The sequence below is a fragment of the Etheostoma spectabile genome, unplaced genomic scaffold (genome assembly GCF_008692095.1).
Source record: "Etheostoma spectabile isolate EspeVRDwgs_2016 unplaced genomic scaffold, UIUC_Espe_1.0 scaffold00019520, whole genome shotgun sequence".
NCBI classification, from domain to species: domain Eukaryota; kingdom Metazoa; phylum Chordata; class Actinopteri; order Perciformes; family Percidae; genus Etheostoma; species Etheostoma spectabile.
Genome location: NW_022604977.1, coordinates 1317 through 18562, shown reverse-complemented (window position 1 = coordinate 18562; position 17246 = coordinate 1317). Strand labels below are relative to the sequence as shown.

The 17246-nt window shown below is 43.4% G+C and overlaps 2 non-coding genes and 1 pseudogene across 2 annotated transcripts; all 3 read right to left on the bottom strand.

The window, feature by feature from the left end:
* Positions 1–1785: 1785 nt before the first annotated feature.
* On the bottom strand, positions 1786–1967 carry LOC116684710 (U2 spliceosomal RNA). The gene has a single exon (XR_004330830.1). It is a non-coding gene; the product is annotated as a U2 spliceosomal RNA (small nuclear RNA).
* A 5875-nt stretch (positions 1968–7842) lies between these two features.
* Positions 7843–7959, bottom strand: LOC116684711 (U5 spliceosomal RNA). Its single transcript, XR_004330831.1, has one exon. It is a non-coding gene; the product is annotated as a U5 spliceosomal RNA (small nuclear RNA).
* Positions 7960–8327: 368 nt separating this feature from the next.
* Positions 8328–8505, bottom strand: LOC116684709 (uncharacterized; annotated as a pseudogene).
* Positions 8506–17246: the final 8741 nt, after the last annotated feature.

Sequence of the window (17246 nt, the reverse complement as noted above, 5' to 3'; positions counted from 1 at the left end):
ACTTGCCGTGATAAAAGGAACTATGAATTCTGCTGTCTACCAAGAGATCCTGAAGGAGAATGTCCGACCATCTGTTCGTGTACTCAAGCTGAAACGAACTTGGGTTCTGCAGCAGGACAATGATCCTAAACACACCAGCAAGTCCACCACCGAATGGCTAAAGAAAAACAAAATGAAGACTTTGGAGTGGCCTAGCCAAAGTCCTGACCTGAATCCTATTGAGATGTTGTGGTATGACCTTAAAAAGGCCGTTCATGCTCGAAAACCCTCTAATGTAACTGAATTAGGACAATTCTGCAAAGATGAGTGGGCCAAAATTCCTCCAGGACGCTGGAAAAGCCTCATTGCACGTTATCGCAAACGCTTGGTTGCAGTTGTTGCTGCTAAGGGTGGCCCAACCAGTTATTAGGTTTAGGGGGCAATCACTTTTTCACACAGGGCCATGATGGTTTGGATTTTTTTTCACCTTTAATAATAAACACCTTCATTTACAAATTGCATTTTGTGTTTACTTGTGTTGTTCTTGACTATTGTTTAAATTGGTTTGATGTTCCGAAACACTTAAGTGTGACAAACATGCAAAGGAACAGGAAATGAGGAAGGGGGCAAACACTTTTTCATACCACTGTATACACATCAACTTTCTTTTAGATGTACGCATATACACATCAACTTTCTTTTAGATTAATGCATACACGCATCAAGGTTTTTTTTAGATTTCTGCATATACACATCAACTTTCTTTTTGATTTCTGCATATACACATAAAATTTCTTTTTGATTAATGCATATACACATTCATTATGTCATCATCACTATTCATTATGACATCAATTTTCTTTTAGATTTATGCATATACACATCAACTTTCTTTTTCATTAATTCATATACAAATCATCTTTCTTTCTTATATCGTCACAGTTCATTATGACATCAACTTTGTTTTAGATTAATGCACATACAAATCGACTTTCTATTATATTAATATAAACATCAAATTTCTTTTTGATTATATATATACACATCAACTTTCTTTTTAATAAATGCAGATACACATCAAATTTTTTTTGATTAATGCATATACACATTCATTATGTCATCATCACTATTCATTATGACATCACCCTTTTTTATAGATTAATGCATATACACATCAACTTTCTTTTTATTAATGCACATACACATCAACTTTCTTTTTGATTAATGCATATACACATCAACTTTCTTTTACATTACTGCATATACACATCAACTTTCTTTTTGATTTATCATCACCATTCATTATGTCATCATCACTATTCATTATGTCATCATCACAATTCATTATGACATCACCTTTTTTTTAATAAATGCATAAACACATCAACTTTCTTTTTTATTTATGCATAAACACATCAACTTTCTTTTTCATTAAAATGACATAACAGCTGCTACTTAGCAGTTCCCAGTATATTACTACTTCCCAGTCCCAACCGTCGCGGTAATTCTCACTTGGTGTGCCGCTTTCCAAATCCAAGGCCTCACCTATTCCCACATTGTCACAGGGCCAATATTTTGTCCTTACTGTTTTTTTGCCAATCAATAGTGCAAATCTTGCTACACTTTTGTATGGCTTTATCTTGTCAAGTATTATAACAACGTTTTGATACCAGGAACCCAGATCATTCAGTTTTTAAAACAACTTCTGACGGTAAAATCTGCCAGCCATGTCTCTTCAGGTCCATTGACAGTTTGGGCAACGGGCAGCTCCACGTGCATCGTTAATTGTTTTTCCACAAGACAGAAGATGGGTGCACCGTTCCCAGCGATGCTGCAATACCGGGTCGATGCGTGGAGTGAACTGAGCAAGCCCCTTTTTCAACTCCCATTGCTAAAAATCCATTTAATATGTTGTCCCCTGATAGAGGACATATCAGATATTAAACTGATAAGAACAGATTTTTTTTTTTCTTTTGAAAAGAATTTATTGACACTCATTTCATACTTTTGTCATTTAACATGTCACATGAAAGTTACCTTTTAAAATACAAGTCAATAAATAAACCATAAGACATCCAAAACAACCTTCAAGAGATGCGTTATACATAAATAATCCATAAAACATCCAAAACAATTGCTTTAAAAATGCATTACAGATAACATTGTCATAGATTAAAAGGTATTAAAGGTTTTCAATGTAAATGAGTGTCTATGTTAAAAACTCCTCAGCAGGGAGCGCATATGTTATGAATAAAAAGTCCACTGTTGTGCAGGAGTGGGGTGAGTCCCTACCAAGTGGGAACTCATTCCGCTCCCCCAAACAGATTTGGTCTCTCGGGATCCTGTCGAGGTGCTCAGAGGAGACCCTCACCCTGTAGCTCCTTCCCACCGACCTCACCCGGAGGGTCAGGCCGCCGCTGCTTTGAACTTGTACTGTGTGGCTCCGGCTCCTTCGTCCGAATGGGCACAGAGGCGATTCTTCTTTGAGGCTGTGTCCTAGGCCCGCCGCCTGCAGCTCCGGCCATTCGGACCGTCGCTGCGGCCATCCGGATCACAGCCTCGGGGGGGATCTGCATGTGCTTCCTTACCAGCAAGTTTCTGGAGGTCCATATGGCGTCTTTGATGGCGGCTAGGGTGAGCCACTGTTTGGCAAATGTTCGTGCTGGTATCTGTTTTCCTTGGCTCACCCCGTACAGCACCAGCTGTGGTGTAAGGACCTCCCTTGCTGGCAAGTACGGGAATTGCAAGGAGCCGGCCATTGCCCACTGTTCTACGGCAGCGCTGCACTCCCAGAGCAGGTGCCTCACCGACTCAGGCGCGCCACAACCTGGTCGGGGGCAAGTTGCGTGCGCCGACATGCCCCGGGAGTGCATTACGGACCTGACCGGGAGGATCTCGTGAGCCACCATCCATGACAGGTCCCGGAGTCTGTTTGGAAGAGCGGGATGGTTTACGTTGCGCCAAACTGTTGAGGGCTCGCCCAATGCGAGCCCGCGCACTGGACTCACTGGTTCCCGCTCCTGCACAACAGAAATGAGAGAGCGGTGAGTAGTTAAAACCTGCAACTCCTCCTGCTCAAGGTTAAAATGCCTTAAAAATGACTGGATAAAAGCGTAAGCTGGTGGCAGGTTAAAAGACACTGGAACTCTGAGGTCTGTGGGTAAAATCTTGATTTTCCTGAGGTACGACCCCATCCAGAACCTTGTCATCGCTGCGGTCTTGGGGTTACTGGATGGGGCTGTGGCGGATAAAATGTGCAGGGCGGTGTATCTGCTCCCTAAAAACAAGTACAGGTCAGGCACTCCTTTTCCTCCTTCCTCCTTTGGCTTCTTCATCACGCTTCGTTTCAGTCTTTCCCACTTGGAGCCCCACAAGAAATAAAAGATGGCTCGTTCCAGGTCTAAAATCGTTCTCCTAGGCGGGATAAAAACAGAACTGATTAGTAAAAGCAAAGGTAAAATCACTGCTTTAATGATTAAAACCTTTCCTTCTAAAGTCAGTCCTCTAAGTGTCCAGTATCCTAGTCTCTGTCTGACTTTCCCTACCTTGTCTGCCCAATTTGTTTTCCCTTCCCCCTCCCTATCAAACTTGATCCCAAGTATTTTTTGGTCGGTCCGGGTCACAGTCAGGGGGAGTCCTGTCGTCTCAGTCGCCTTCCATGGTCCATAAAATTGGGCTTGGGTCTTGCTTCGGTTGAGCTTCGACCCAGAGGCCTGTCCGAACCAGTCAGTCAAGTCCAGCGTCCTGTTGACAGATAAAAGGTCAGTGCATAAAATGTTGATGTCGTCCATATATAAAATGCATTTTGTCTCGAGTCCCCCGCTCCCTGGGACTCTTACCCCATGGATTCGTTGGTCCCTTCTCAAGATCTGTGCCATCGGTTCTATTGAGAGGACGTAAAGGAGGGCAGATAACGGACAACCCTGACGGACACCGCAGTTTATATCCACTGCTGCTGTCAGATGCCCGTTAACAATGAATTTGCTGTTGATCCCCCGGTACAGCAGTCCCACCCAGGCTATAAACCTTCTTGGGAACCCCATTTTTTGCAGTACCTGAAAGAGGTACTGGTGCGAGACCCGATCAAAGGCTTTCTCAAAATCTAAATTCAGGACTACTAGCCGAATGTTTCTGTCTCTCGCATAACAGATGGTGTCTCGGATCAGTACGAGGCTGTCGGTGATCTTCCTCCCCGGGACGGCACAGGCTTGATCCGGGTGAATCAGCTCTCCTAAAAACAGGGACATACGTGAAGCTAATAATTTGCTAAAAAGTTTACAGTCGACATTTAAAAGTGTGATGGGTCTCCAGTTTTTCAAGTCTGTCTTGTCTCTGTCTTTATGTAAAAGCGTCACTATCCCTACTCTAAAACTGTCAGGAAGTCGGTCCAGTTGTTCAAAATCCATAAAAACAACAAGCAAGTCTGGTGCTAAAATGTCCCAAAATGTCAAGTAAAATTCCAAGGGAAGCCCGTCTTCTCCTGGTGACTTCCCTTTCTTAAAAGTTTTTACACAGTTGTTTAGTTCAATCATGGTAAAATCTTGAGTTAAGAGCACATTGTCATTTTTTGCTTGTTCAATTGATTTTAAAACTTCGGTCATGGTGTCCTTATTAACTGCTTTTTCCGTGTACAGTTCACGGTAAAAGTCTTCGACAGTTTCTTTAATTTCCTCTGTTGTGTTAGCTATGCACCCGTTTTCTTTTTTAAGTCTTAACATGCCCCCCCCTTTATTTATGATTTTCTTAAAAAAATATCTTGTGCACTTCTCTCCTTCCTCTATTTCCCTCTCCTTGCTTCTTAGTATGACACCTTTGCTTTTAATTTCTGCTAAAACCGACATCTCTGTTTTAATTTGTTTTATTTCCTCATTAAAATCCATTCCCTGTTGGATTAATTTAAAATACCTCTGAAGTCGTTTCTGCAGTCCCATCATGCGTCTGTTGTCCCTATCTTTTTTCCTCTTACCTGCCTGTCTGTAAAAAGTCTTAGTCTTCCCCTTCACCATTTCCCACCACTGTGCGCGTGTATCGTAAAAGTCTTGAAGGGTCTGCCATTCTTTGTATTGCTCCCTGTACTGCCTATCTAGCTCCCTGTCTTCTAACAGGGAGCAATTGAGCTTCCACAGACCGCTTCCTGCCGTCACACCGGAAGAGAGTGAAAGGGTGCAGGAAAGCATTGCGTGATCGGAAAAGAAAACAGGTACTAATCTAGCATCGGTTGGTGGGCAGTCACGTGATAAAATGTAGTCTATGCGAGAGGCTTGGGTGCCGTCACTACTGAACCAGGTGAAGCCCTCCTCTCTGGGATGCATGGTTTTAAAACAGTCCACAAGTTTAAAATCGCTACATATACTTTGTAATAAAAGTGAAGTCTTGTCTGCTTTAAAATCATCCCCTGTTCTTCTCCTGTCGTTCTTGCTTAAAATACAATTAAAATCCCCCCCTACGACTAAAGGTAGCCTACCTAGCATGTGGGGCTGCAGGTCTTCTAAAAGGTCATACCTGTCATTCTTGTCATTAAAGCCATAAATATTTAAGACTTTAAAATCCCTCCCCATAAAAGTCAGGTGTGTTAAAAGTGCCCGACCATCTCTCACCACAGTGCTGCCCTTTACCAAGACTAGAGGATTTTTTATTAAAATGGCCACTCCATCACTCTTGTTTTCATTTGACCCGCTCCATAGTGACGTTTGTGGCCATAACTCCTCCCATTCCCTGTAGTGCTTTAAAAATGGAAGGCCACATTCCTGTAATAAAAACACATCTGACTTAAAAGAGTTAAGAAAGGATAAAACCGTCTGGGCTCTAACTCTCGACTTGACGCTTCTCACATTGATAGTTGAGAAGGTGAGTGCCATGAGTATGGTTTAGAAAAAGTATGACATCTTAAAGACAGAAAGGGAGGGACTTCAAATATTTAAAACAACAATTATTGAATTTCTTGTGAATGGAGCTCTTCCTTCATTCTCACAGGTGAGAGAGGACGGGGTTGAACTCCATTTCCCTTTCGGACTCTGGGAGTTGGCCTCTGACGCAGGGTTGCGTTGAGCTTAGAGACCTTAGGGGTTGATTGCAGAGCTATGCTTAGGAATGAGACTTCATTGGGTGAATCGGAGGGGAAGACTCTGGGCCCCTCCACAGATGAACTGTCTGAGTCAGTCCCAGCTCTTCCCCTCTTTTCCGAGACTCCAGGAGACTCAGAAGACAATTCTGAAATTAGCCTCTTGCCTGGCTGGGCATTGGGGAGGGGGACATCCTCACTATCACCCTGTGACTGGTCAGTTTCCTGTTCTGAGCCAGCCACTGGGCTAGCTCCGCCTTCTGCCTGCATTGCCACCACTTCCTCCCTGTCCACCACTGGTGGGGCAATTGCAGGCCCCTCCCCTTCTCCCGCCTCCCCTGATCCTTCTCCTCCAATCACAGGATTTGGCGGGAGATTTGAATTTTCCAGCCCAAACAGCTCTCCAAACAATTCACCTTGTCCGCCATTTGTTCAGTTTCTGTTCTTCTTGCTGCGGTCTTTAATTTGTTGGCAAATGACTTTGGGCAATCTCTGAAGAGGTGGTTTGTTTCTCCACAAAGATTGCACTTCCTGCCATTGGTGCATTCCATGAAGGTATGCCCAATTTCTCTGCATTTGCCACAAATAATCTGCTGGCACGCTTCTGCCAGGTGCCCATTCTCACCACACTTGCGGCAGAGTTTGGGCTGGCCCTGGTAGTGAATGTAGCCCCTGTTGTTTCCCAGAACTATCATGGATGGCAGATGTTTCAGGCCTTGGAAGCCTTGGGGATCCTGCCATTGTTGGATGGGGACCCTCCAAGCGCAATTCCAAATGCCATCCTCATCTCTCACTTTGGTAGCCTGGCCTTTCACAGTGCAAAATCTGCCCAGCCATAAACAAATGTCAGCTGCATTCACAGTTTCATTGAACATTCTGACAATTACAGTTTTAGCTGCATTGTCAGTCAGTTTCTCAACATTAAATGCAGAAAACTGGGGTTTTGCATTTTCAAAACGAATCCAGAATTCTCTCAACAAGGCAGCGGAACAAAAGCTTATATCAAAACCTTTATTAAAAGGTAAAGTCAAGATACAGTTTACATCTTCTGGGGTGAATTTCAAGATTTTCTGGACTAGCCTCCTGGAGAAGTCCAGCCTTGATATCACAAGGGGTTCATTTTCTTTAAAAGTAAAACGGACACTGTGGTGCCTCCGCATGCCGGCATGGTTGGCCGACATGGCGGAGGCAACACAAAATAAAAGGGATAAAAGAAGCTAAAACCCCTAAAACCGTCTAAAAAAGCAACAAGGAAGCTAAAAATAAGATAAAACACTGATCTAAAATAGCAAAATGAAACCTTAATAAATACTAAAACTAAAACACACTTACCTTTCTTGTTTGGTCTGGTCGATGTTGTTATCCGGCAGAGTAGTAAGCAGTCCTCTGGACCAATGAATTCCAAGTGAAAGTATCTCAACTACAAACAAGTTGAAATTTACTCACAAGAAATGGTTTGATTAACCTCCAAAAACCTGGTGAAAAACTATGCCACAAACAGGCAAAAAATTTTCTCCAGAAATAAGAGGCGATCGCAGTCTTAGCCAAAAAGCCGAGAAGCGATGACCACCACCTCTTTGCTGTCCGATGCGACCTCCCCGGACGGTTCTCAGTTGTCACGGTCCAGTAATTTTAAAAGGACATAACAGCTGCTACTTGGCACCCCCGTCCAAGCAATTTTGGTTTTCCCAAGTGGTCAAGCTTCTGCCAACCTGCAATGTTCCCATGCTGTCACATTTTAGCTGCGTTTAAGAATCTGAGTTTCCTTATGGAGAGCACATTTGTTTTTTACAAGTACAAAAGGCTTAACCAAACAGCAAAGCCCACCAAAAATAATTTCAACTCATAGGCGTTCCTCTCCACGGAAGTCTTTAGTAAAAGGCGAAAGGCTTGTGCGTTATGAAGAGAAACCAGAGTAAGTGCAGCCCACGCTCGAGAGCAGCCGAAATGCCCAGTCTTCCCAGTCCCAACCCTCGCGGTGATTCTCACTTGGTGTGCCGCTTTCCAAATCCAAGGCCTGGCCTATTGCCACACTGTCACAGGGCCAATATTTTGTCCTTGCTGTTTTTCCGCCAATAAATAGTGCAAATCTTGCTACACTTTTGTATGGCTTTATCTTGCCAAGTATTATAACAACGTTTTGATACCAGGAACCCAACGAGGTCATTCAGGTTTTGCGACAACTTCTGACGGTAAAATCTGCCAGCCATGTCTCTTCAGGTCCATTGACAGTTTGAGCAACGGGCAGCTCCACGTGCATCGTCAATTGTTTTTCCACAAGACAGAAGATGGGTGCACCGTTCCCAGCGACGCTGCAATACCGGGTCGATGCGTGGAGTGAATGGAGCAAGCCCCTTTTTCAACTCCCATTGCTAAAAATCCATTTAATATGTTGTCCCCTGATAGAGGACATATCAGATATTAAACTGATAAGAACAGATTTTTTTCTTTTGAAAAGAATTTATTGACACTCATTTCATACTTTTGTCATTTAACATGTCACATCAAAGTTACCTTCCAAAATACAACAAGTCAATAAATAATCCATAAGACATCTAAAACAACAGCTCCAAGAGATGCATTATACATAAATAATCCATAAAACATCCAAAACAATTGCTTTAAAAATGCATTACAGATAACATTTTCATAGATTAAAAGGTATAAAAGGTTTTCAATGTAAATGAGTGTCTATGTTAAAATCTCCTCAGCAGGGAGCGCATATGTTATGAATAAAAAGTCCACTGTTGTGCAGGAGTGGGGTGAGTCCCTACCAAGTGGGAACTCATTTCGCTCCCCCAAACAGATTTGGTCTCTCGGGATCCTGTCGAGGTGCTCAGAGGAGACCCTCACCCTGTAGCTCCTTCCCACCGACCTCACCCGGAGGGTCAGGCCGCCGCTGCTTTGAACTTGTACTGTGTGGCTCCGGCTCCTTCGTCCGAATGGGCACAGAGGCGATTCTTCTTTGAGGCTGTGTCCTAGGCCCGCCGCCTGCAGCTCCGGCCATTCGGACCGTCGCTGCGGCCATCCGGATCACAGCCTCGGGGGGGATCTGCATGTGCTTCCTTACCAGCAAGTTTCTGGAGGTCCATATGGCGTCTTTGATGGCGGCTAGGGTGAGCCACTGTTTGGCAAATGTTCGTGCTGGTATCTGTTTTCCTTGGCTCACCCGTACAGCACCAGCTGTGGTGTAAGGACCTCCCTTGCTGGCAAGTACGGGAATTGCAAGGAGCCGGCCATTGCCCACTGTTCTACGGCAGTGCTGCACTCCCAGAGCAGGTGCCTCACCGACTCAGGCGCGCCACAACCTGGTCGGGGGCAAGTTGCGTGCGCCGACATGCCCGGGAGTGCATTACGGACCTGACCGGGAGGATCTCTTGAGCCACCATCCATGACAGGTCCCGGAGTCTGTTTGGAAGAGCGGGATGGTTTACGTTGCGCCAAACTGTTGAGGGCTCGCCCAATGCGAGCCCGCGCACTGGACTCACTGGTTCCCGCTCCTGCACAACAGAAATGAGAGAGCGATGAGTAGTTAAAACCTGCAACTCCTCCTGCTCAAGGTTAAAATGCCTTAAAAATGACTGGATATGAGACTTCCGGAAGCAAATGGAGTAGACAGGTGCGTCAGAGCTTCTCTCCCACTTTAATTTCAAAATACTCCGTTCAAAACTCGTCAATCTGCTCACTATCTGGATAAAACAATTTATGAACGGAGGGAGAAACATGGCGAGCCATAAAAAATCGACAAGAATGCTCAAAGCTCAGGATAAAAGTGCCCAAGTAGCTCAGGCTAACACGTTTCTGGAGCAAGCTAACGACAACGTGGCTAGTTCGGAAGCTCAGAGCCCTGGAACGAACATGGACTCGGAGGGAATACTTAAGGCCATCGATGGTTTGAAGACTGCTTTAAAGGATGATAATGCGAAGCTACAAGAAAATATTGACCATCTGGGACATGAGATCAACGGTAAGCTGGACAATATTGCTACTGAGGTCCAGGGCCTGGCGGAGCGGGTTGACGAGGCGGAGGCCCGCGTTCATCAAGTGGAGACCTGGGCAAAGGAGGCAACCGAGGCGCTGTGCTTCTGCATCGAACAACAGCGGAAAACACAGCTTAAGGTGCTTGATTTAGAGTCTCGCTCCAGAAGAAACAACGTCCGTGTATTTGGGGTACCAGAGGGAAAGGAGGGGAACTCAACTATACAGTATATCGAGACGTTTCTGAGAAGCCAGCTACAACTACCGGAGGACCTGGATTTGAACATACAGCGCGCACATCGCACTCTGGCAACTAAACCCCCACCCGACTCACCACCGAGAGCGATTATTGTCAATTTTCTGGAATTTTCCACAAAGGAAAAGATCTTAAGAGAAGTGTGGAAAAAAGGCAAGATCCAGGTGGGCCCTTCTATTATTCACTTTGATCACGATTATGCACCTGAGATAGTGAAGAAGCGCAGAGAATATAACGTTATCAAGAAAGCGCTCAAAGTGAAAGGCATCCGCTTTCAAACACCGTTTACCAACATGAGGATCCACTGGGAATCAGGAACCCGCACATATTCCAGCGCTCGGGAAGCCTATAACGAGCTGAAGAGACACGGAATTCAGTCGGAGGAACCGGTGACAGCCGACGGTGGCTCCAGAGCGGAGTGGAGTCTCCGGGAGCTGCTGGGCTGGCAACCGGCGGATAACAGCGGCGCTGCGGTTGCGCTGAGAGCCAAGAACAAACTGCAGGATTTCCAGCGAAGCTTAGCCGAGTGAAAATAGGCAGAATATCATAACATAACGCAGCATTATTTTGTCTGGGCTCTGATTTACTATTTGGTGGGAGAGGGCACTGTGTTTTTTTTTTTCCTCTCTACGTTGGACTAATAGGATGGACGTGTTCTTTCTCAAAGGCGCTTCTACTGTCCTTTTTGGGCCCTCTCAGTTTGAGAGGTTTAACCCTCGACTTTCCAACGGGGTCACGAGTGAGAAGAGGGAGCTTCTCCTCACCTTGGAAGTCAGTTTGCTTCTGTTTTTTTTTTGTTGTCGTTCGTGTTCTGGTTTCAGGGGCCAAATCAGTCAAGGTATTTCTATACATTACTGTCATATAATTTAAAAATTGCTTCCTTGAATGTAAACGGTCTGAATAGTCCAGTGAAAAGAAAAAGGGTCTTAGCTAAATTGAAGAAAGATGGGATACAAATCGCTCTTTTACAAGAGACACACATGTCTAAACAAGAACATGGCAAGTTTAAGTCATTTGGCTACCTGAACACGTTTTATAGCTCCTGTAGAAATAGTAGAAAGAGGGGGGTGGCCACCCTAATTTCTAATTCATTGAATTTTGAATTGATATCTGAGAAGGGAGATAAAGACGGCAGATTTGTTATAATAAAGGGGAGAATTGATGGTGTTGTGGTCACGATTGCTAATATATATGTACCGCCAGAGAGCGACAGGACTTTCTTGAAAACGTTCTTTGATACCATTATCTCATTTAGTGAAGGAGTTCTTATTTGTGCTGGAGACTGGAACACAATCCCTAATTATGTCCTAGATACAACAAGCCATAAGAAACAAAAAACTGGCCGGTCAAAAGATCTAATTATCCTGATGAGGGAGATGGGCCTGTTTGATGTTTGGAGGGACCTTCATATTAAAGAAAGAGAATTTACTCATTACTCTTCTACCCATAAAGTCCACTCCAGGATTGACCTGTTTCTGATGAACACCATTGATAGATCTAAAGTGGAGGAATGCTTAATTGGAACATCGGATATTTCAGACCACAACATTATCTATCTGACCATCGGTTTGCATAATAGGCCTAAAACAACATTATGGCGCCTAAATATAGGCATTCTTAATAATGAAACTACAACAAAGGAGATTAGAAAGGAAATAACGGAGTGTATAAAAGACAATAATAATGGGCAGGTAAATCCCACCTTAGTCTGGGACACTGTCAAGGCAGTAATGAGAGGGAGACTAATTTCTAGAACTGCTTATCTTAAAAAAATAAAGAGGTTAAAATACGATGAATTGGAAAAAACGTTGAGGAAATTAGAATTAAAACAGCAAGTGACTAACGATGGAGGATTTTCAGAACAAATAACAAAAACTAAAAACAAAATAAATGATATGATACTTGAGGAACTTGAGGAAAAATTACGATTCTGCAAACAAACATTTTACGAATCAGGCCCAAAAGCTACACGGGTCTTAGCTAGACAACTTCGTAAACACCATTTGAAGCATTCGATTACCAAAATTAGAGAATCCTCGACTGGTGACTTAACCTATGACATGGATAAAATACACAAGACCTTTGAGAACTACTTTAAAACACTATATTCTGCTCCAGGACCAGTTAACGTAACTGCTATTGATGATTATTTGGCAGCCTTGGACCTACCTTCACTTGGTCTAATCCAAAACAAAACTCTATCTGCTCCCATTACGCAGAAAGAACTAGATACAGTTATTGGACAATTGAAAAGTAATAAGTGCCCAGGTAGCGATGGATTTCCAAATGAATGGTACAAGACGTTCAGGAAGGAGCTTTCTCCTGTCCTGCTCGATTCTTTGAACTGGACATTGAGCAGAGCTGAGATCCCACCATCTTGGAGAGAGGCTGTAATATCTGTCCTCCCTAAAGAGGGGAAAAATGTTGAATACTGCGAATCATATCGCCCAATCTCAATTCTGAATGTCGATTATAAAATTTTTACATCGATAATTTCTCGGAGAATGGAGTATTACTTGTTAGACCTAATACACGAAGACCAGACGGGATTCATCAAAGGCCGACAAACTCATGACAGCATAAGACGAACATTACATATCTTAGACCAAACCAAAAAGCAGGGCCTCAACGCCGTATTAATTAGTCTAGACGCAGAAAAGGCCTTTGATCGGGTCAACTGGACCTTTCTATATAAGGTTCTAGAACGCCTGGGCTTTAATAACCAGTTTATTAGGTGCCTGCGGTCACTTTATGATAAACCACGGGCCAGGGTAAAAATTAATGGGCACCTAACAGACAGCTTCCAACTACACAGAGGAACCCGTCAGGGATGTTGTCTAAGTCCATCGCTTTTTGCAATATTCATTGAACCCTTGGCACAGGCCATTAGAGAGGATAATGGAATAAAGGGAATTAGTTTTGCAAATATTGAACACAAAATTGCCCTTTTTGCAGATGATGTAATCGCATACCTCCAAAACCCAGATATAACGCTCCCTAAGGTTATGTCAGCTCTAACTGAGTTTGGTCAACTGTCGGGCTACAGTCTAAACATCACAAAAACACAGGTCCTGGCAATTAACTACTCCCCTAGTAAATTTATAAGAAAGACCTATAGACTTAAGTGGGATGCCAAAAAGCTAAAATACCTGGGAGTATTTATTTCTCAAGATTTGGATGGGTTATTTAGTTTGAATTTTGATAATCTTACTGAAAACATACAAAAGGACTTGTCAGCCTGGTCAAGGTTATTGTTGGACTTCACAGCTAGAATGGAAATAGTGAGGATGAATCTGCTTCCTAGATTTTTATATCTTTTCATGTCATTGCCTATTAGAATATCTAGCACACAGTTCCATGCTTGGGACAGGTTGATCTCCAGATTTATTTGGTCCGGGACCAGACCAAGAATAAAATTTAAAATACTCCAAATTAATAGGGACCAGGGGGGTTTGGCCCTTCCAAATTTGAGGGAATACTATTATGCATCTCAGATGAGATTCATGGTCTGCTGGTGCTCCCCAGAAATGGAGACTGGATGGAAACAAATAGAACTAAGGCAGGGTGGGGCCCAACCCCAAACACGTCTGGGAGGTAAAATAATTACAGACAAAAATGGGAATGGTATAGTCGAAGGCACATTGTTAATCTGGAAGGAAGTGGTTGATACAGATACAGATACAGTAGATACAGATTGGCGGACGTCATTGGACTCCTGATGTGGCCCTCCTGTAACTCAAACTTTCGGCCAGGAGAATTAGATTCTTCATTTCTAGGCTGGAAAGATGGAGGACTTGTGGCTTTGTGCCAGTTTGTAGAAGGTAACACCTTTAAAACATTTGAGCAACTGAAAAGGGACTATAATCTTGAGAACAGAGACTTATTTAAATATTTTCAGGTAAGACATTTTTACAATACGAAAATAAAAAAAGGTGTTCCTCCTGAAGGTAATACTATTGTGAACATTTTTACGAAAGCTTATACCCACCTCCCTTGTAAAACTGTTTCCAAACTATATAAAGGATTGCAGAAATATAATGGAAATAACACCTTGAATATTAAGTCTAAATGGGAAAGAGAATTGGGAGTAATAATTACAGAGGATGATTGGCTTTCGATGTGTGTGACACAACGAACATCTACTAGCTCCAAAAGATGGAGGGAATTCGGTTGGAAGTGCTTAATCAGATACTTTCTTACACCTCAAATTACTAGTAGATATAGAGGAGAAGAACAGCAATGTTGGAGACAGTGTGGCCATCAGAACGCCAATCACTCTCATGTATTTTGGTCCTGCCCAAAGTTGGCAACTTATTGGGATGGAATCTGTCAGACTACTGGGACAATTTTGGGGTATGTCATCCCCAAGGACCCTAGAATTTTTCTGCTGGGGTTAATGCCTGGAAAAGTGTTTCAAAAAGAAGATCAGTACCTTTTTAAAGTTCTGTCAATTGCTAGCAAAAAAGCAATTACACGGTCTTGGCTAAAGAATCTCCCTCCCAAGCTGGACCACTGGCGAGACGTCGTGGAGGAGATTAACTCTATGGAAAAACTGACATATCTTTTACGTATGAAAGGACATTCTTACAACAACCGCTGGTCTAAATGGTTGACCTACAAAAGCAAGGAAGCATAACTAGGTGTATCATCTTGTAACGTATTATCTACTTATCTATGTATCAGTGCCCCAAGTTCTGTGTGTGTTGTTTGTTTTATTGTAATGAAAAACGTTAAATAAAGAGTATAAAAAAAAAAAAAAAAAAAAAATGACTGGATAAAAGCGTAAGCTGGTGGCAGGTTAAAAGACACTGGAACTCTGAGGTCTGCGGGTAAAATCTTGATTTTCCTGAGGTACGACCCCATCCAGAACCTTGTCATCGCTGCGGTCTTGGGGTTACTGGATGGGGCTGTGGCGGTTAAAATGTGCAGGGCGGTGTATCTGCTCCCTAAAAACAAGTACAGGTCAGGCACTCCTTCGTTTCAGTCTTTCCCACTTGGAGCCCCACAAGAAATAAAAGATGGCTCGTTCCAGGTCTAAAATCGTTCTCCTAGGCGGGATAAAAACAGAACTGATTAGTAAAAGCAAAGGTAAAATCACTGCTTTAATGATTAAAACCTTTCCTTCTAAAGTCAGTCCTCTAAGTGTCCAGTATCCTAGTCTCTGTCTGACTTTCCCTACCTTGTCTGCCCAATTTGTTTTCCCTTCCCCCTCCCTATCAAACTTGATCCCAAGTATTTTTGGTCGGTCCGGGGTCACAGTCAGGGGGAGTCCTGTCGTCTCAGTCGCCGTCCATGGTCCATAAAAATGGGCTTGGGTCTTGCTTCGGTTGAGCTTCGACCCAGAGGCCTGTCCGAACCAGTCAGTCAAGTCCAGCGTCCTGTTGACAGATAAAAGGTCAGTGCATAAAATGTTGATGTCGTCCATATATAATATGCATTTTGTCTCGAGTCCCCCGCTCCCTGGGACTCTTACCCCATGGATTCGTTGGTCCCTTCTCAAGATCTGTGCCATCGGTTCTATTGAGAGGACGTAAAGGAGGGCAGATAACGGACAACCCTGACGGACACCGCAGTTTATATCCACTGCTGCTGTCAGATGCCCGTTAACAATGAATTTGCTGTTGATCCCCCGGTACAGCAGTCCCACCCAGGCTATAAACCTTCTTGGGAACCCCATTTTTTGCAGTACCTGAAAGAGGTACTGGTGCGAGACCCGATCAAAGGCTTTCTCAAAATCTAAATTCAGGACTACTAGCCGAATGTTTCTGTCTCTCGCATAACAGATGGTGTCTCGGATCAGTACGAGGCTGTCGGTGATCTTCCTCCCCGGGACGGCACAGGCTTGATCCGGGTGAATCAGCTCTCCTAAAAACAGGGACATACGTGAAGCTAATAATTTGCTAAAAGTTTACAGTCGACATTTAAAAGTGTGATGGGTCTCCAGTTTTTCAAGTCTGTCTTGTCTCTGTCTTTATGTAAAAGCGTCACTATCCCTACTCTAAAACTGTCAGGAAGTCGGTCCAGTTGTTCAAATCCATAAAAACAACAAGCAAGTCTGGTGCTAAAATGTCCCAAAATGTCAAGTAAAATTCCAAGGGAAGCCGTCTTCTCCTGGTGACTTCCCTTTCTTAAAAGTTTTTACACAGTTGTTTAGTTCAGTCATGGTAAAATCTTGAGTTAAGAGCACATTGTCATTTTTTGCTTGTTCAATTGATTTTAAAACTTCTGTCATGGTGTCCTTATTAACTGCTTTTTCCGTGTACAGTTCACGGTAAAAGTCTTCGACAGTTTCTTTAATTTCCTCTGTTGTGTTAGCTATGCACCCGTTTTTTTTTTTAAGTCTTAACATGCCCCCCCCTTATTTATGATTTTCTTAAAAAATATCTTGTGCACTTCTCTCCTTCCTCTATTTCCCTCTCCTTGCTTCTTAGTATGACACCTTTGCTTTTAATTCTGCTAAAACCGACATCTCTGTTTTAATTTGTTTTATTTCCTCATTAAAATCCATTCCCTGTTGGATTAATTTAAAATACCTCTGAAGTCGTTTCTGCAGTCCCATCATGCGTCTGTTGTCCCTATCTTTTTTCCTCTTACCTGCCTGTCTGTAAAAAGTCTTAGTCTTCCCCTTCACCATTTCCCACCACTGTGCGCGTGTATCGTAAAAGTCTTGAAGGGTCTGCCATTCTTTGTATTGCTCCCTGTACTGCCTATCTAGCTCCCTGTCTTCTAACAGGGAGCAATTGAGCTTCCACAGACCGCTTCCTGCCGTCACACCGGAAGAGAGTGAAAGAGTGCAGGAAAGCATTGCGTGATCGGAAAAGAAAACAGGTACTAATCTAGCATCGGTTGGTGGGCAGTCACGTGATAAAATGTAGTCTATGCGAGAGGCTCGGGTGCCGTCACTACTGAACCAGGTGAAACCCTCCTCTCTGGGATGCATGGTTTAAAACAGTCCACAAGTTTAAAATCGCT